This window comes from Hirundo rustica, chromosome 13 (assembly GCF_015227805.2).
Source record: "Hirundo rustica isolate bHirRus1 chromosome 13, bHirRus1.pri.v3, whole genome shotgun sequence".
In the NCBI taxonomy this organism is placed as follows: Eukaryota; Metazoa; Chordata; class Aves; order Passeriformes; family Hirundinidae; genus Hirundo; species Hirundo rustica.
The window spans coordinates 8,519,113-8,539,565 of NC_053462.1; the positions used below are offsets into that span (position 1 = coordinate 8,519,113).

At 45.2% G+C, this 20,453-nt stretch overlaps 1 protein-coding gene across 4 annotated transcripts in view; it reads right to left on the reverse strand.

Moving 5' to 3' along the window:
* LOC120758918 (tropomodulin-3) overlaps positions 1 to 20,354 on the reverse strand; it is a 40,263-nt gene extending 19,909 nt beyond the window's left edge. For 2 of the 4 annotated variants that reach the window (XR_005703064.1, XM_040077662.1), the window contains exon 1: positions 4,688 to 4,747. The gene's annotated coding sequence lies outside the window, so the exon portion shown is untranslated. Of the gene's footprint in view, positions 1 to 1,111; positions 1,213 to 4,687; positions 4,748 to 20,335 lie in introns of those variants that run through there. The other 2 variants (XR_005703066.2, XR_005703065.2) reach the window with 2 other exon arrangements.
* Between the last annotated feature and the right edge of the window lie 99 nt (positions 20,355 to 20,453).

The window sequence follows — 20,453 nt, forward strand, 5'->3', positions numbered from 1 at the left end:
AGTATTGCTGATATAAATACCAGTGCTTTATTTTGAACTACAGTTCACACTGACGGGACTGAAGCTGACCTTTGCACAGTTCTCTCAAACATAAGGAGGAATTCCCATTTTTGTGGTAAATTACATCAAAGAACTCTGTTTGTCTTCCTCTGAACTAAACCAAATCATGCTGGAAGAGCCCCTACAGAGCTAAGGACATCCAAGTTACTGGCTGCAGAAAATGCAGAGGGTAGCACACCTATGTTTTCCTAAGCTCCAAAAGTAATTAAAGGAGTGCCTCTGTGGCCTAGAGAGCCACCTCCTACAGTTTTCATAGTCTGGGAGTCTTTGTTTCTCCAGATGCAAGCAGCTGATGGACAATTAGCTGATGCCACACAATCTGCATGTGAACTTCTCATTCCTGGAGCCTTAATGTTTTGCCCTTCCTTACAGTTCAAGCCATTACACAGGATCACAGGAGAAAAACATTTCCTGCAGCTGATTACACATTGCTCTTTGTGACCAGGCTGCGCCATCCAAGCCCTACATCAAGACACTGCTATTTACCACATTTCTGCATGTGCATTTGCATTCAAATATTAAAAGGTGCAGCTTTAACAGGTAATTATAAGGAGCAGAATGGTTAGCAAGATGCAGAATAATGCTGCCCTTACTCTGAAAGAGAGTAGCACTGCATAACCATACATTATCTTCACGTAGGTTATATTTCCTATCCATTAATTGTCACAAAATGCTGTCATCCAGAATTAATTACCTTTTATTTATTGCATTGGGATGTTTCATATTGGAAAACTACTCATCCTTTGTAATACATTAATTAATTTTGAGGTCACAGCCCTTAGTCTCACTTATTTGTATCTGACCAAAGATGTCATGTCAGATCCTCAGGTACAGTGTTTGCACACACACAAACACAAACAAAAGAGAAAAATAAAGCAGCAGAACAACAACAAAAAAACCAGTTTCTGTAAATGAGGTTTCACTTCAGCAAGAAGAGAATCAAATGTGGCCTGGCAAACACAAATTTAAAGAGTTTTGGACATATTTTCTAATTCCTATCAGGGATTTTTTTTTTTTTTTTTAATATGAAAGCATCCTTAATGTGAGACACCTTTAAAATGCATGATGGTAGCAGTGGTTAGCGTGTCTGTAGTACACCCAGACTGCTTGGCAATGACTCTCAGAAACATTCCCTACAAAAGAAAACACAGCATATACAACACTTGCATATAACACGCTAAAAATCAGGTTTTAAAACATAGTGTAAGGAACTCCCATTGCCTAAAAAGGGCATAAAGGCCAGCTGAAGCCCTAATCTAATCAAAAAAGCCTTTCACCTCCCATTAAACACACTTAGTGCTCTATTTGCTTTCCATCACTTGCTGTAGCAGTTCAGCATAGAGACACATGCGTAACAAAATACAAGCTTTAAGAAGGAGCAGTTACTTGGCCTGTGAATATTTGTGGCACATTTTATACATACACATACATTCACACACACACACACACACATATATATATATATATATATATATGTGTGTGTGCGTGTGATCTTACTGCAAAGTCATGGGCAAAACTGTAACCATCAGTTTTGGCTTTGCAAATACTTTTTTCATGAGCAGAGCTAGTTTACTTCTAAGTATCCTTCTTAGCTTTACCACGAAAATGTTGCAGAAAAGTCCAAAGAGATAATATTCTTTTTCAGATATATAACTATAATGTAAAGTTCTTCACTCCAGCAACTTCACAGTCACATAAGAAACATTTAGAGAAACGGAAAAAAAGCCATCACTTCTAGTCAATCAAATGTCAGTTCTCTGTTAAGCAGAAGAGAAGCTGAAAAATCAGAAATGAAGAAATTCTGCTGGACATCACAGAGAAAAAAAATCTTACCATTATTCCCTCACCTAGGAAATCAATGAAGAACTAAAGAAATGAGAAAACAGCAGTAACTTTATGCCATTTTATAATTACCTGAATAATCACTTGACAGACTGTCAAGCAGCTTTCACGTTCCTCTTATCCACAAGTCAAAACATTTTTTTCTCCCCTCCTCTCTGAAAGTATACTTTTAAATACCAAAAGGTTCTAAAAATAGCAAGCTTCCAATTATCTTTCAAAAACTCCACCCCTTGCCTTCCCTGAAATTGTTATATTCAAGAACACAGTTTCTTGGGACCCAAACAGGAGAAACTCTTTAGATATGACTTGCCCACAGGAAACGACAGTGTTGTTAAAGTTCCACTGTAAATGGCTTCCGTGACTTGGATTTTAAAATAGAATCAACATCATGAAAAACAAACTGAGCTGGGTTTGGCCAGCACATTCGCAGAGTTCACTTTAATCTCATTTGCTCCTCTGGAGCCTCCTTCCCCCCAGCCTCTGGGCGAACGCTGCGGAGCAGGGGGGTCTGCAGGGCTGTCAGCATTCCTCACCACTCAGGGCCCCAGACCCTCCCAGCTGCCTGCAGGAGCCTCATCTGAGCATTTCCCCAGGGAACCCCTACGATGGCAGCAATTCTGTTTTTCAGTGTGCGAGACTGCACAGAACTGTTTATGAAGAATGTGCTGCACTTGAAAGAGCTACCTTTACTTACCAAAGCAAGGAGAAAAATGAGTAAATATAAATATTACCATAATCCAAGCAGGTTCCTAAGGATATTTTTGTAATGCCTTGTAAGTCTGCTGAACAGCCCAACGCTGCCTTTCTTAGCAGAAAGCCTTTAGAAACCCACCTGAGGCTTCCAAACACCCAGCCCGGCACAGGAGCTGGGTTGTCCTGCCCTGGGAACAAGCAGATATCCCCCAGCCCAGAGGCTCACGGAGCCAGCAGGTGGCAGCTCATCTTTGCCTACACTTCTCATCAGGGTAATCTGTGTTTTCCAGGCAGGAAGAACAACTATTCTGGGCCATTTTCCTAGAAAAGCAAGCCCAAGGCTTCAATCTGTTCAAAGAGACAATTCATTAAGCGTTATACATGGAAAACTGAGCTTCTCTAACCTCACATTTGTCCACATAGTGACCCAGAGAGTGGAGGGGAACAGGCAGCTACTGCCAGAGTAACTACACAGACCATGAAGGTGCTTCCATAATGAAGGAAATCTGAACACATCTGTGTTTCCAGTTCCTACAAGCTCCTCCTCCGTATCAGAGGACACCTGCAACCAAAGCCCACTTTGTTCTTTTATATATCCTGTGTACAATGACACAGAACTGGGACACAGCTCTCTTGCAGACAGGGCGCTCTGAGTGATGGCTGAGCTGCCAAGCTGGCATTGTCCCATAAAAACTTACTCCTGTGTGCCTGTTTCTGAAAACCGGTCACACACGTTGCAGGGCTAGATGCACAGACCCAGTCAGCCCAGGCAACAGCAGGGGTGACAGGCCACGAGCCCCAAAGCCAGGACTTGGCACGCTGCACAGGGCATGCGAGTGGCAGCAGTTCAGCACACCCATGGCACTTCCAGGCATGCTCACCAAACTTGCTGCAGGGCAGGTGTTACAATCTCAAATAAATACAAAGCTGGGATAAGATAAAAATCCCAGGTGCCTGGAGAAGTTCTTCTGTCAGGAATCACCTCTTCAGCTGTCCATTCTCTCTCCCATTATGCAGGAAGTTACTGACTGACCAGGGTGAGGGATGTTCAGGCATAATTTTTTACCTGGATGTTCTTCGATAGAAACCTGCTGCCTATTAATATACAGTATCTGCTCCTGGAGGAACTGCCTGCTGGTGTTTTAGTCAAAAAGAAACATTAAATGCAAGCTACCTGAACGTTTATTGAAACATTCAGTTATCTTTTATCCATTGCAGAAAAGTTGCAAAACTTACAAGCCTGGAACAGAGCAGGAGAAGGAATTTAATTCATTCCCATTCTATTACTTCAGGAAAACTTCTGAGTACAAGTCAGTTTCAAGTCCTCCCTTACATCACTGGCTGCCTTTCAAGCTCTCTACACCTGACACCGCAGCCAAACTTGAGTTATGAGGATTGATCCAATACATTACAGCAAATTTAAAGCACACGGCAGCCTCCCGAGATCATCACTTATTTTAGCACATCTTGCGCCTACCCAGAGCGCCAGGCTCTCAGAACAGGGCCCCGAAAGCTCCGTGCGCAGCTCTCGGGCCAAGCCCTGCGCAGGGGCGAGCGGGAGGCTGCGGGAGCTGCCGGGCCCGGTGTCGGTGCACGGAGCGCACCCCGCCCCGGAAAGGCATCCCTCCGTCACTGACTGCGGGGACCCGAGTGCTGTGGGAGCCGTGGAAAACACATGCAGCGAACTGAAAGAATTACGGGCACCAGCTCTACGGGCGAAGTTTCCAAAGTCTCCGTTTTCGGGACTCGCAGCGGAGCGGGGCGCTGGCCGAACACCCAGCCCAGCCCCGCACCTGGGCGCGCCCCGCAGCCCCCCAGCCCCTCAGCCCCGCGCCCACCGCACGGGAGGCTGCCCCGGCAGGGCCCCGCTCGCCCAGCCCGACCCGACCTCCCCGCTCCCCAGCACCAGCGGGGCCCTCCGGGAGCCGCCGGGGTCCGGCCGGGTGGGCGGCAACCCAGCCCCGTCTTCCTCCTCCCGCGGGGCTCCCGCCGCGCCGTGGCGGCGGGCGGAGGGCCGCACCCGCCCGAGCCCGGCCCGGCTCCGCCCGGTCCCCCCGGTCCCGTCCCGGCGCGCCGCAGCCGCTCCCCTCACCCGGGCGGCCGCCGGTCCCCGCTCGCCCAGCCCGACCAGCAGCGCCGCGCCTGCGCATGCGCCCCGCGCACGCCGGGAGCCACGGACCCGCCCGGGCGCAGGCGCGGACGAGGGCGGAGCCCCTGGGAGCGGCGGGGCCTGGGCCGGGCCGGACCCGGTCCGGTCACCGCCCCGGTCATGGCCCCGGTTTCGGTGCCGGCCATGGAGGTGCTCAAGGCCAGGTTGGACGGGGTCTGAGCAACCTGGGGTGTGCGAGGTGCCCCTGTCCGGCAGATCGGGGTGATCTGCAAGGTCCCTTGTGAGCCCCGCCGTGCCCGTGGTGTGTGTGGCAGCCCCTCCCCTCGGGCACACCGCGTCTGTGCTGCCGGCGGGGGAGAGCGCCGGGGCCGCCCAACTCACGGCTGCCTGTTCGGCGCTCCACGGCCTTGCAGATCTCTCTTGTAGCTTCCTTCCTTTGGAGCATTCAGGCTCCTCGTCTTCACCTCTCCCCACGTTCTGTTTCTTCTCTGTCCAGAACATGCCGCTTCCCGCTCTGGGCTGTCAGACGGAGTCCAGTGCCCTGTCACTCCCTGACACACAAAGGGAGCAATTACGGGGACACAGCGGCTTTTCCTGGGAAGCTCCGCGGCAGAGCTCCTTCAGCGCTTCTGCTGACACGGAGCAGGTGGAATGCGAGCTCCAGCGTGCCCTATGTGCTGGTGTGTGCTTTATCAGCAGGATTTTGTGGACGTTTCAGCTACCTACTAAACACTACGTTGTAGTAAACAATATTCTGTATACGATTTTTTAAAGGTTTATAATGTGAATAGAAGACCTGGACAACAGTGGAAGTTCCACTGGTGCTGAAACAATGTGCATGCACAGCAAGAGCAGATGCAGCGTGGAGCTCCTCGCTGCTGGTCACTGAGCAGAGCACAGCAGGGAAAAAGGCCTCCAACATAATCCTAAACTCATTAAAACATAATATATTTACTCTCTACAATGCTGATGTGATAAAAATGCAGAATATTGGTTCAAAGTATATGGCTTGGGACAGAAATAGCTTCCTGCCTAGGGAATTCACACGAGATGTAGATAGGAAGGATATTGTCAGTAAAGTAGATGATAACAAAAAGTGATGCCTGACCCTCTGTCCTATATATATTTTTTAATGAGTGGCCAAACTCAGATTGAAACAAATTGAAACAGAGGAAATCATATTTCTTCCAATAGCAGCAGAGCAGCATGGTTCAGTCCCGGTTCTCTTGAGACACAGCCCGAACACTTTGAGAACTTTATGTTCTGATGCAAAGCACATTCCCTTGAGCTTACCCAGCCTTTGGTAGGAGGCCACAGGGGCAGGAGGCCACTACCTATGTGTGTGTGGAAATTTTTCCCTTTTCTTGTGGATGGCTGTCCTATGGTAAGCCCAGGGCGCACCTGCTGAGGCATGTCTGGAGATGAGCTCAAGCACCGATCATCAGACTCACAGCATTCTCAGCCCCATCTGCAGGAGCCCACACTGTGTGACATGCTCTGCTCAGCATCTGGGACCACCCCTCATAGGGCTTTGTTTCTCAAGTAGGCCATTAAGACAGTTTAGACATATCCCAAATGTTGCATTTCCCTGGAGACTGACTGTATGAAAGAAAAAAGTGGTACAAGAAACATGCCCAGTGTATATTGGTCAGCTCCAGAAGGCCCCTGTCTGACCTTGGACCTCTGACCCTTTAGATAAAGAGAGAAATTCAATCCTGAAGAAGAGGTCCTGCAGATCCATTCATTGAGAAGGAAGTGGAACAGAAAGGTCGTCACTATTTGCAAACCCTGTAAAGAGAGGAGCACAGTATCTGTTGGATCCTGCTCCTATCTGAGGTGCAAACCACTCTGAATGGGATGATGTAAAAGAGGTGGGATTTGGCCAAAATCTCCTCATTCTCATCCCAGAACAGACAGCAGAGCTGGGGTGGATGGAAGAGAACCACATCTCTGTGGATGGAGCAGAGTCGTGTTGCCTTTACTCCAGGGTGTCTCCAGGGCAGTGTGAACCAGCCTAAGGCACTTCTGAGCAGGCTGCCTGGAGCAGAGCGGGGATGCAGAGCTCTGTAAGGGGGCACAGAAGATGGTGAGGTGCTGAGGTCTGGCCCCAGGCTCAGCAGTGGTCATCTTATGTCCTGTGGGCAGCCTCTTCCACCTTTCAGCCTTCAGCCTGTTCCTGGTCCCAGTGGAAAGCCCGCCAGGTGGGCCCCAGACTTCAAATAGCCATCTGTTCTGTGTCTCACCTTCCACACCCACAAAATGAAAATTGTGGTTCAGCTGGATATCTGCTGCAAATTAACTGGTACAGATAAGATATTTATTATTGGTGTTACTACCATGGCAAATGCAGTGTCTAAATCAAAATGCATTTATTCAGGATTTATAGTGCTAAGGATGTAGAAGGGTTCACAGGAAGCAAGTTTGGATGACATAACAGAGGACTTGACATTAGTGTTATTTAATGTATTACTGTACCTTGCCTTATTAAAACAGTCTAAGAAGATCCTATTATCTGTCAAAGCAATGCAACTAAAAAATTCCAGTCTAAATATAATTGAGGATTGACCAGCTGAAATGCTGCTGGCCAATGTTTTGAGGCCTGAACCATCAAGGTCTTATGAACTGATGCTTCTTACATAGATTGGTTTTCTTTCAAGGCCATTTCAGAAGTATCTCCCCAATTTAGTAATTTTACATGTGAACAAGAGTAAATTTTTGTCTCTACCCTAGGTCTGAAATTTGCTGATCAGGAATTGAACCCCAGGGATTTTATTTACAGGTCACAGAATTTGATCAACAGCTGGTCTCTAAGGGAAGAGATCAAAACATGCACAACACAGTAATCAAGTCCAGATGTTGTCTAGAAGACAAGCTCCAGTTCTAGCAGGAATTAATTAAGCAAAGTCTTACAAGCTGTGTCATAAGGAAACCAGATGAAAACAACTGCCCCCGTGGTTTTTTGTTTTAAAAAATGCAACAAACATTTTGAAACAACTGACCACATTTTGGCTGCAAATAGCTCAGTGAAATAAAACTTGCTTTTGGGTGCCCCAGTTAATGATTTACTGGTACAACCTGCTGGCAGTAAGCCCAGTTTAGTGTTGGGAAAATGCCAAACATGTACCCTGCATTCACCATAGAGCCTCTGAAACAAACTGTCACTGGGTGTAGGGAAGGCTGAGCCAGGAAATGCATTGTTTTGGGATCCACAGGATCCCAGCTCTCAAAGGCATCCCCCAGAGTGGAGTAAATTCTTTTCTAGAGTAGTTGTTCCCTTATATGTTATATCCTTAGGGTGTTTACTCTGCCACTGCGCTTCTTTCAACAGGTCAAATACGTAAATAAAAGTAAAATTAAAAGGCTAGGTGGGCAAAATGTTATGCAAAGGTTCTGTCAGGGAAAAAAGGACTGCTTAGGAGCCTTACCCTGCCCTCTCAGACGTGTCAGCCTGGGAAATCCCACGCATGGGAAATATGGTCAGTGTAGGTGGCCACGGTAATTTGATGTAAATGTATCACAGCAGGCATAGCCCATAAATGGGATCTCCTGTAGCCCAGAGATGGGATAGAGCTCAGATTCATGAACTGTAGCGAATACATTTGTCTTTTAATGCTGCAGTTTGGGAAGAATGAAAGATTATCTAGTACATCTGCATTTAATCTATTTACTGTCTATGTTTTTGTTGGTATGCCTCATAAATACAGGTGACCTGCACCTTTTCTTAAACAGAAACTGATCATATTTCTAATTTTTTGATAGCAAATTCCATGCATGAGGTATAAGGAAGAAAGAATCATGGAACCACAGCCAAAGAAGAGCAGAATCTTGACTTCAGCCAAACTCTATACTTCTTGCAGAGGATTGTTAAATTTTTAACAGAAAGTAATATGAAGTGAATTTGTCATCAGATATAAGGCATGCAGATGAGAAAGTCAGCATGGGAGGATTTATTTTCCTTCATATCAGCTGAGGAAGAGTTTCAACTTAATAAATACATTTTAAGGCGTGATGGGAAAATCTGAGTGAAAGAACTTGTAGGAGTTTATCAAAAAACAAACACCCCAATGTTAACTTTCGCTCTGTGTAGATAGCATACATTTCCCTTTCCCAGTATTTGTATAATTATGAGTGACTCATTCAAGCCCTGATCCTACAGACCAAGATTAAATCCCAAAAGGGGATTTCATCCATGTCGATAATTAAATCCACATTTGTCTCATGGCTGAATGAGACTCGTTTGCAGGGAAGCTTCAACCCCACCACCAAACCAAGAAATTGCTCTTCAGCCTGTGCCACCAAGTTACAGAACAGAAGATTTCAAAGCAATTTAGTTCAGCTTCCCTGATGCTTTTGGGACTGAACAAACAAAAGCACAGATGCAAACCCTGTTTTCTTTGAATGCTTCAAGGCAGGGAAGGAAAGGGAAGGACTGCAGAATAAATTGATATAATTATTTTCCATTTCTGTTGATCTGATAACATTTTACATCTTTGGCAGAAAAGCTGCTAAGTAATGGCTGGATATGCCATTTTGTGAGAAGTTTGAGGCAAGGAGGTTCCAAGCAGGTAACTGCAGCTATGGATGATTTTTCTACACTCTACACATTTTTGTGGATACAGGTGTTTTCCTTAGCAGCAGTGGCAAAACACCCATGGTAACCCTTCAGCCCCTTGTATTTAGCTTGAGTTTCCTTCTCTAAGTCTTGCTACAGATGCCTGAGGTATTTGGCAGGGTTTGGAGTTTCCTAGTTGTACTTTTTTTCCATAGGAAAAGTCAACTCTAGTGCAGCATCTGCTTCTTAACAAGGCAATGTCTTCATTTCCTGCCAATGTGAAAAGCAACTTAAAGACATCCCAATTATTGGAACAGCTTTTCTGCTGCTCGTGACTCATCACTTAGTGCACAGAACCAAAGGCCTCTGTTCAACTAAATCATGACACCCAGTGAAAGCATTCTGATAAATTAAATTACATACATGCTTAATTAAAACGGGTTCACTCAAATAGTATTACATACAATTTCAACCAATGGTTAACTTACTATGGAATAATAGGATAAATATAAATTGAATTGCCAACACAGAAGAGAGGAAAAGCTTCAAAATGGTCTCAGAGGCCAGTACCCTCTACTCCAAAATCGGCTCCCTGGGGTGACACATCTTGGTTCAGGGTGAGGGCCAGCAGGTTTCTGCTGCAGGACCTGTTTGGCTGGTTCGGTTTGCAGCGGGTGTTGAGAGGAGCAAACCGTGTTCTTAGGGATCAGCTGCCGACACGCGTGCCCGGAGCTGACCAGCACGGCGGCAGAGGAGCCCGGGCACCACGTGCAAGGAGCGCGGGCAGAGCTGTGCCCGGGGCAGGGGCGGTGGGCGCGGCTGGCAGAGCTCACAGGGCGGTCTGTTTTCATGAGCCGCACGGGTGAGGGGCAAGGCTGAGGCCGCATCCTGCCAAGCCAAAGGCGACAGGGAATACGTGGTTCGGTGGGACCTCACCTGCAGGCTTGGGGCAGACAGGGGCAGAGAGGGCTGAGGGGGGCAGGGGGACCGGGCGGGTGGCCTGGCCTGGCCGGGGGCGGGAGTGCCGCAGCTGCTGGAGCCGCCGCCGCTGGAGCCGCCGCTGCCGCTGCTGTCGGGCCGGTGCCGGTGCCCGCGGCTGCCGCTGTCGGACTACGAGTCCCAGCGTGCCCGGCAGGGCCGGGGCCGCGCTGCGCAGCCGCCGCGCCGGGCACCCCACCTGCAGCCGGGCTCGGGGCGCGGAGGGGCGCGCAGGCGGCGCCGGGCTCGGGCTCGGGCGCGGAGCGGCGCGCAGGCGGCGGCGGCCAGGCGCGGCCCCGCGGCGGGGTAAGGCGGCGGCCGGGCCGGGCGGGACGCGGGGCGGCATCGCCCGCGGGGGCTCCGCGGGGCTCCGCGCGCCGCGGGGCGGGCGGGGCGGGGGCGCGGCGGAGCATCCCCGGAGCGGGGCGCGGATGCGGAGCGGCCCCGATCCGACCCCGGCCGCGCCCCGGATCGCCGCCGGAGCCGTGCGGGGCGCGGCGGGCTCGGCCGGGCGGCCCCGCCACGCCCGGGCTCGGCGGCGATCGCGGCGCCCGCCCCGGCCGCCTCCGGCGCCTCCGCGGCTTTGACAGGCGGGTGCGCGCCTGTTTGCCGCGGAGCGCCCGCATCCTCCGGGTCACGCGTGGGAGGACAGAAATTGGATGGGGCGGTTTAATAAAATACGTAAAGAAGGTGTTTGTGTCGATGATGATGAGCTGCCCCTCCTTGGAGATCTCCTGCCTTTTGTATGTCACAGATACGGCTGGACCGGCGGAGGGTGGTTGTGCTCCGCCGCAGGGCAGCGGGTCAGAACAAACGCACCAGTGACGGGTTCAGGAACAGGACCTGATTTAGGAAGTTTAGGAACCTTTCCAAGGTCCTGAGGAGCAAAGTGTACCCTCAAAACATGTACATTGGCATTAGATATCACGTACTGTCTGTTCTGTCATCTTCTAATTAAAAATTATCAGGGTGCCCTAATTCAAGGGGATTTGCTGTATGTAATGGAAACCTTGGGGGGATTTCTTCTGCTAGAGTGAAAATCCACAGCTGATCAATGAGAAACATGTAAAGATAACTGAGGACTATAAACACCAAAAATTAAATGACAACTGGTTAGATTAACATAACCATCCTGAGCTTAGCAGTGACATAAACTTCTGAAAATAATTCTAGCATTATTACTAATGAGACAAATTCAGAAATTTATCAATATCAAATATAAATTTAAAAATAATTGGAAGAAATAATTATATTTTTATTCCACGAATGATATACTGTGTAGTTCTATGCTTTTGAAAGTGTTTAGTAGAGGAAATCTTCATCAAGTTATTGAGTTGCTTATTTGTAGTGAATAGATGCAATATTTCAATTTCTTATCACATGAAAGCTTTACTTTACCTGATTATTCTCAGAAATTGCCCTTGAACCTTCTCTGTTCTGCCCTTCACTCTTGGAGAGAGGAACGTGTAATGGGAAAGACACACCTGGGATCAGCTGGCCTAGTACTCTAATTCTTTGCAAGGGATACAGTTAGTAGAAAACTGAACTCAAGCTCAGGGATGCACAGTGATGTCCCACTGAATTATACTGACAATATCACAGTCCTTTCCATGTTATTCTGCACTCATCTGCTGTCTAACAGCCTGCCCGCCTTTGCGCTGGTGCTCTACGCTGTGCACATCTTAACTGGTTTCCACTGTTGAAGTTTTTACCACTGGGAAAGAAAAATGAAGACTTATGTGATTCATTTTAGTGACTTCACCAACCTAAATTCCTAATGTGTCTTTTTCCCCATTTATCCAGCTTGGTTGTATGTCTGAACTTAGCCAGTAGCCGCTCTCATCTTGATAACCTAAATAATTTTGTTTGAAGTGGTGTGCTTTGCTCTCTGATTGCATACCTTTTCTTCCTTCCCCAAACTAATATTATTTCCAATATTTTACAACTTCTGGCTAGCCATGTTTATGCATTTCTGCTGTTATAATCTTTCTTTTTTTTTTTTTTTTTTGGTAGCATTCCTATATTATTGAACCTCCTATTTTGCTGGCTTCCTGTAATTGAATGTCCTTTTGACTGAGGTTGAGGTGGCTGTGCAGGGTTTTTCACTGAGAGCCCCCAGGCAGCATCCTGTAGCCACAGGTATTTGCACATGGTGGGTTAATTGTGGGGTGAATGCCTATGCTCTGCTTACTGACCACAGCAGACAAGTGTAGTGGTGGCTTCTGCTTAACAGAGGGGTTTGGTTATCGTCATTTGGTGCCCCAGAAATCTGTAAACATAGTTTTTAAATCCTTCTTTCAAAGAGCAGCTGGGGCTGAGTGTCCAGCTGCTGTGCTAAAAGAGGGAAATCTGAGAACAGTGGTGACAAAAAGGTAGCACTTGGTTTGTTATCTGTTGGCAGCACAGGTGGAACAATGCTCGAGTTTATGTTACCCAGTGTCCTTTTTTCCTGTTGATGTTTCCAAGATGTGGGAAACAAACACTGGTGTTGTTTCCAGGGCTGGTCTGATCTATTTCGTTGTAAAAATAAAAAGTCAATTTCCAGGTAATTCCTTCTCCTGTTTGTTGTTTCAGCTGTTGGAATGTGCACATCCTGCATGGTTTCTGGCTTTGGTTTACAGATAAAATGCAGAAAATGTTGGTAGTTATGATGTCTCCGTACATTGTAAGGAGAGAAAGCAGCTTAGGGCAGATGCAAATAGAGGTTTATTTAGAAGATACTTAGCAGTGGTCACTATTCAGGATCTCTGTTCTGCAGTCTCCTACCCAGCCTTTGGGTCTCTCCACTGTGTTTTCGCTTGGCATATGTTTTTCTTTTAAAAGATCCACTTAAATGTACGAGATGGCCATGGAAGAAGGGACCCATAGGCAAAGAAATAGCTGTCCGGTGCTTGACACTTGGAAGATGGTTCAGTTCCTTATCTTGCCCCAGACTTCCCATCTGACCTTGCACAAGGCATTTCTTTCTCCTGCCAGGGCAGTGGAGAGGCTCTCATGTGGCTGATGGGGTTCAGGGCTCCACAGCAGCTGGTTCCATGGAAATAGGATTGGTCAAGGATACCAGAACCTGGCCTTAGGTTTGCCTTTCCAAGTTTGCCTCTGTGCAAAGCTGCTGGTACTTCCTCCCCCAGTGTGTGCTTTGCTTTGCATTCGTGTAGATGTGCTGTTTACAAAGACTACAGTTCTTTACACAACACAAAAGCTGGGACTCTGAACTGGATGAAGACACCACTTGGTAAACATCACAGCTATTCCTGTAATGTGTATGATCCGTGTTCCCCTGGGGACCACAGAGCCGTGGGCTGCTGTGTCACAGGACTGGGAGATGTCAGCTCTGGGGCAGTGCTGACCAGGGGGTACAGATCTTTACCTGTTCCAAGCAAATCAGCACCTGTCTGCTGCAAACCCGCAGAGTCTGGTAGTTACTGAAGGAGGTTAAAATTTCATTGGTGCCGCACAGAAGACAATGAGGCCATTTTCTTCTGCTTGCTATCAAATGGGCACTTGCCCAAGGGACCATCCATCAGCCACCACTGGTACAGCTCAGCAGCAGGGTGCTTCTGTTCACGTCAGAGTGAGCATGCAGATGACAAATTGTGGGTGGAGCTGCCACTTTATCGTCTATTTTGCCTGTATAAAAAGACTCTGTCCTCCACAGTTCTCAGCCATGCACTTCACACCACCCTCAGCTTCAGACAGTGACTGTTATGTTTTTATCTTAGAAGAGCTAATTAACATTGCACAGATTGTGAAACCATGACTTAAGTTCTGTAAACTGGAGAACGCTACCTTCCAGTTCTACAAAGTTACCAGCTGCAATGAGCAGAAAGATTGTTTCATTGGTTTATAACTAAACTTTACCCCTCTAGAAACAAAGGGGAGCGTTCATCTGCAAGATGAAAACAGGACAGACAAACAAGTCTCTGGTGTTTTCTTGTACTTGATGCATCACTGAAATGTCAGACCACTATACACAACCCCACCAATGTCTGCAAGGCTTATGTTTGTTCTGTCATCCTCTTCTTGGAGGTAGGAATTAAGTGATTTAAACGCTGGCTTTTTAAAAGTAAGACTTAAATCATCATACGATCACTGTATAATTAGTCATCATATGTTTGTCTGGAAACAATTCTAATGGTTACGATCTAAAAATATCATGATACCCAGAAACAAGCTATAAATTCATTAGGCATTGTAAAGAAATACTTCCTTTCCAGGACTCAATTTCATGTTTTGAATGGTTATGAGTAATACCACTAATGTTATTTTAGAAACAACCAGAAATTGGTCATTATGTAACATTCTGCATCAGTGGGAGAAGCATCAACGTTTCATCTTTCTGTAATCACCAGGGGAAAACCTTTCATGTTATCTGAATCAGAGGGAGTACATCCCTTTATGTCTTCTATAAATAATGGTGCTTTCATATGGGTAATTTTGCAATATACGTGGTGGTTATTTTTTTATAAAGGGCATGACTGAAGTCCCATTACAGTGAATTAATGTCTCACAATTTATTTGCTTGGAAGTTATCAATCCCCATTGAAGCAGCCAACTGTGATGTAAACTATAGAGCAGCATAAACATTACCAAGGTTCAGAATGCCACATCCAATTATCAAGCGGAGTTTTTCATCACTGAATGATTATCCTAAAATTTCAGGCCTAGTCTAATATTAGGACAACATAATTGTAAATTATTCACTGCTATCTATATAGGACTAAACCAGTTGCTGGTAACAGAGCATGAAGTAACCCTACATTAGCTCTGTAGAAAAGCAGCATTTTAAATATACTGGGATGTTGAGGGATTCTTTGCTGCAATATCCAAGGATGGCAGCTGGGCTGGGAACAGAAGAGGTTTGGACACACTGTCACTGTCCCAGCGTGAGCCCTGAGGCAGTGCCAAGTGCAGCTGAGCTCTCCCCACTGCCAGCCCCAGAGACACCCTCTGAAGGACCCGATTCTAAAGTCCTCAAACAGGTGATTTATTCTGAATCCCAACGTGACCATGCTGTGTCATGAATGTAAAAGGGTTAGAAAAGGTGACTGAATTGGAGCAGTTCAGTACTCCTCATGTTCTGAAGTTCTTCTGAAATTCTTTTGGGGAAACAGACAGAAAAGTCAGGGGATTCTGGAAGAAGCAATACTTTTCTACAGGTCTCTCTTCCATTTTCTACCTGTGTGAATTTCTTTGACATGTCTACTGTATCCACATCAGGATAATAAGTAGCAAATACCATTCTCATCATGCACACACAAACCCCAGTTCTGTAATGCTGTGTTCCTGCCACACTTGTGTTCTGTGCTGGCCCTAATGCATTCCTTTTTACTTTGCTGAGATTTATGAACGTCCAACTGCAAAACATGATCTCCCAGTATACATCCCCCATATGTTCATGGTTAGAAAGTATATTGGTACATTTGTCTTGCCTTTTAAGTATAAAAATTTAAAAGGAACCAAGGAACCTTATTTATATGTCAGACAATGGAGTATTTCTAATTTTTTTTTTTTTTTTTTTTTTTTTTTTTTTTTTTTTTTTTTTTTTTAAGTTTTAGTTTTTAGCAGCTCAGCCTTATTTTTCATAGATATCCCCAGACAGCAGAGATGTTCCCTGTCTGGCACTGGTTTCAGTGTGTTGGTGAGGACACTTCCTTGCCTGGACAGCACGGGACAATCATCCTCCTGCTACTGAGCATCTGCTTGTGTTGCACAAATACGGCTCTTAATCATAATGGCCCCAATCCTATTTATTTGGTCCAGTATCAATTTAACTTGGGATTAATTCCACCTGGTTTTTATTTTCATGTTTAACTACAGGACTCTATTTTAAAAAAAGGGAAGATTTTTTCCCCCACATTTACAGTCCAGTTTCACAACTGTTTTTCAAAGCACAAATATCCACCACTGTGGATACAGAGATAGTTTAAAATAGGTCATGCATCAGGATTTCCTTTCTAAAGATCAGTTGTCATGATTTGCAAAAATGAGAACAATTTCTCAAACCTGATTATTACAAAAAATCTTTTTCCAATAAGAATGCAAAGAACTCTATTAATAGATTATTTCCCATTCATTGCATCTCTCCATACTTCATAATGCACATTGTCATGCAGCTTCATTCTTAGCTTGTACACACTTTCAAACCTGGAAATTCACATCCTCTGGATCACAGTATTCTCCTCTCTGCAGGACCCCAGAGACAGATGTTTCTCTAAGCGTGTAGTCTGTGTTTTAGATAGCAGGACTGACCTGAAGTGTGTTTGTAGCTGCTGGTCATAGGAGATTCTACAGTTCAGGTTGTTCCAACACTTCCTAAGGGATCCAAGCAAATGCAAGTGGGACCCCTGTGACGTTCAACATTAATTCAGCAGAGGAGTGATTCGCTCTCAGAAAGAAACATCTGTATCAGCAGTAGAAGATTACAACAGTGTTACGGTATCAGCAGAAACCACAGCTTGGCTCCTCTAGAAAGCTCTTTCAGAAGTGGATAAGCATAACAAAAAAGTACTTATGGGACATGTCAAGGTGCAGAGGGGTTATGTCACAGCAGGTGTTAGCTACGCTGAGCAATAATGATTTTATGTAGGCTGACTAATGACACCCTTTTTCTCTTTGCAAACATGGTTTGAATCCTGATGTTGATAGAAAGATGTGAAAAGCTGCCCCAAATAAAACTGAATGTATTTCTTTCTTTAGAAGGAATCAGAAATACAACTATAGCAAGGGTTCTTTGCAGCTCACTGTGAAACCTCTGCTCCACAAAGGTTTAAAGGCATGTGGGTAGCAGAAATGCCTCTTACAGTTCTGCCCCATCCTGAACAAGCACAGATCTCACCTGTTGGGCTTTGCTGATTAACAGTGGGGCCTAGGCCCATGAGAAATTGAGATGCTTCATACTGAAACTCAGGGGAGAATAACAAATGGGATATGTGCTCCCCCATTCCTTAATCTCCTTCACTCTTCCCAGTAAGTTTGAAGGGAAACTGCTCAGTGTCATCCATGGTCCCTCATCCTGCTTCCCTCAGTGTCCCTAATGCAGTGTAACATTCAAGAGTGTGTTGTCTCTGTGGTTAGATTGGACATCTCCCTTCTGCTGTGTGACACCTGATCTGCTTTTATATGCTCAAAATAACAGCACCAGGGAGCTCTGGGTTAGAACTGCTTTTTAACTAGTGAAAGTTTTCATACAGTAATCATGAGAAAGCAAATCCAATGGATGTAGTATGCAAGAAGTAAATAGTTGTGCACACTCAGGCCACAGTAAGGAGCTGCACAGACAGCACATGGCTGTTTACATACACAAAATTAACAGTATCAAATCCAATTAGGAAGGTGGAGATCGCTATCATCACATTAGACAGCAGTTTCCAGAGTGTGTGAATCAAGAGTTCAGCATTTCCTTCCCAGTCTGACTGATGCTGAATTGTTGGACTTGTTCCCTTGATTTCTGATAGTGTGACTCTGGTGAAAGGTCGATAGCATAAATGCAGGACGTGAGCAATGGGTGTTCCAGCCCAGCCTGCAGCAGCCTGTGCAGCACAGTGAAAGCTCCAGAAAAGCTTTACTTGCTTTCAGGGATTGTGGACAAAGAAATTCCCCAAGCAGTGTCTTCTGCTTTTGTTCAATCACAAAAGAGGATTCTGTTGTGAAAGGGAAAATAATAAGGGAATTTCTGTTGCAAATGTGTGCAGGCAAGAAAAACACAATTCCAGGCTCTTCCGTGCACTATCAGTCTAATAAGGGTTATTCAACACAATGCTTCATGCCATGAGAGAAATTAGGCTGCTACATCTGTGATACCTGGGTTTAAATTTCCCTTTGGGGTGTCCCTGCTGGACATAGTCAAACATCTTCTTCTTAATAATTGGAAGTCACAATATTGAGAGCTGTCACCTGTTCAAAGTGTCTCCTGGCACGTCTTTCCTTCGTGGCTGAGCACTTGGGCAGTTCACAAAGAATTTGGGGTGTCTGGTGCACACAGTCACACCCTGCAGTGCCTCCCCCGAGCACCTGGGTTCAGCTTTGCAGACCTCACAGAAGCTCTCAGATCCATGGCCTTGCTGATCCCAGTGACACATTTCCTCTCTGTAATCCTGCAGTGCTGCACATCCGAGGGAGAGGTCCTGCTGCCAGCTGTCCTGCACATCTGGACTGCTGACCCTCAGCCAGGGAAACTCTCCTGGACTCTTACAAGTTGCTTTTTCCTACAGTATTTAATTACCCTGACCTTGGGATTACATTTCTGTCTTTTCCAGGGATGTGATTAAACTAATAAAGTAATCATTTAAACTTAAATAGTTTTTAACAGTTGTAATCCCCTCAAAGAAATTTTTTAGCTCAGTTAATGACTGCTAGCTGAAATGTTATGTTTGTAATGAGTTTATCCAAAGGAACTTAGAGAAAGCACCTGATGCCTTAGTGCAGAATGTTGTAGTGCAGCTCAGTTTGGTTTTACAGTTTAAACAAATATACTTAGCATTTTAAAATAAAATGCTTTCATTTTTTAACAAGTAATTCTGATTAAAAATTGCATGAATGAAACACATGTCTAACTAGTGTTCTTCTTAATCATGAAGTATACAAAACCATTAGCTCTTTTGTACTGTTTTTTGCCAAAATATCCCCTACATTCATCACAGATGATGAAATTTTGGTATTATAAGAAAATTTCACAACAGTTGTAACTCTGTGAAACATCAGATCTCAACTACCTCCCTAAACAAATTCTCAATTTAAAGATTGGTTGAATTCTGTCCTGACATTTGGAATGGCTTCATGATGATGTTGTGCTAGGAAAACAGCAGCCACAAACAGAGCAGGAATAAGGAAAAAAATAAAGTGTGTAGACAAAATAATTTTTTCTTGGAGTAGGATATTTAAGTGTTTCATGTCAAGGCTTAATGTGCCTTGCAGTAGTCATAGAATTCCAGGTATTTCAAATTTGTAAATCCACCAATTATCCCCTTCCCTTTCAATAGATTGCTGATTTCTAGTCTTTTTGATAAAAAGAAAAATGAGATATATGTTTTAATATTTAGTATTGAAATAGTGAAACTTGTAAGTAAATGAAATGTTTTCATTTGGATTTGGAATAAAAGAAAAACAAAAATCAGGCTTCCAGCTCATATGACAAGCAAGAGAACCCACATGGATTTTATCAGCTTACAACAACTAAAAACCTGGCCAAAGGAAATTAGAGTTGGGGTTGATACATAAGTCAGTGGTCGGTGCCAGTTGGCTGGTTTCCATATCAACCATGACTCTGAAATTTGTGAATGCAAAAACCAGCTGTAAAACTGCACAGCTAACTGTGTCATTTGGAGAGTGCTGGTGCTGCTGGGGGGACCTGGGCACACTTGGGAGGGCCTGGAGCACACTGAAAGTCCCCAGTTCATGCTGTTTCTGATCAGAAGTTAATTCTCTTTCACTCTGTCCCTTTACAGGCTGATTCTGATTCTAGAATTTGTTCTGGAAAATTTAAAAAAAAAAAAAAGAACAAGTAAAGACAGAGAGTCCTTTGTCATATTGTCATATGACAGATAATATGACAATGACTGTTGTGGTCATGCAAATGAGATCTTCTTGTTCCTGGTTGGTTGGGATCATCTAACAAGGAATCATATTCAAATTTTAAAAGAGTTTGTGAAATACTAAGTCCCTATTTTTTTCATGACTGTTTTGAAGTTCTGCAGGTCCCCCATGTAGCAGACAATTGCAGATGATATTTTGAGCTATAACTAGCATCTCTCCTTACTCCAAGAATTTTGATGATAAGTTCTATCATTTGTATGCAAAGATGTTGAAGTAAGACTTACTACCAGTGTACCTGAAAGATGCTTATGTAACCAGAATGTGCTCAAAAAAAGTCAGCCAAGATGATGTGGGTTAGCTTTTAGCCACCGGCAAAGCTGGGATAAGATAGAATATCTCAAGGCATAACATTCTGGTGCTTGTTTGTCAGAGTTGGACTGTTGTCTGTGACTCTACCACTTTGCTTTGCTTCTGGCCAAAAGAGCAAACAGATACTGTTTCCAAACAAATGAAATAAACCAGCTATATTTCTATGATAAAGGCAAAGTTGCTAATATTTTCCTTACCTATGTCTCGAAGCTGCTGTTTGCTGCTGCCCCAAGCATACTGAACCCGTCCTTGCTGTTCCTTGGCTACTGCTGGCCAGGACGTCCCACACCCCCCGTGCTGTGCCAGGACATCTTG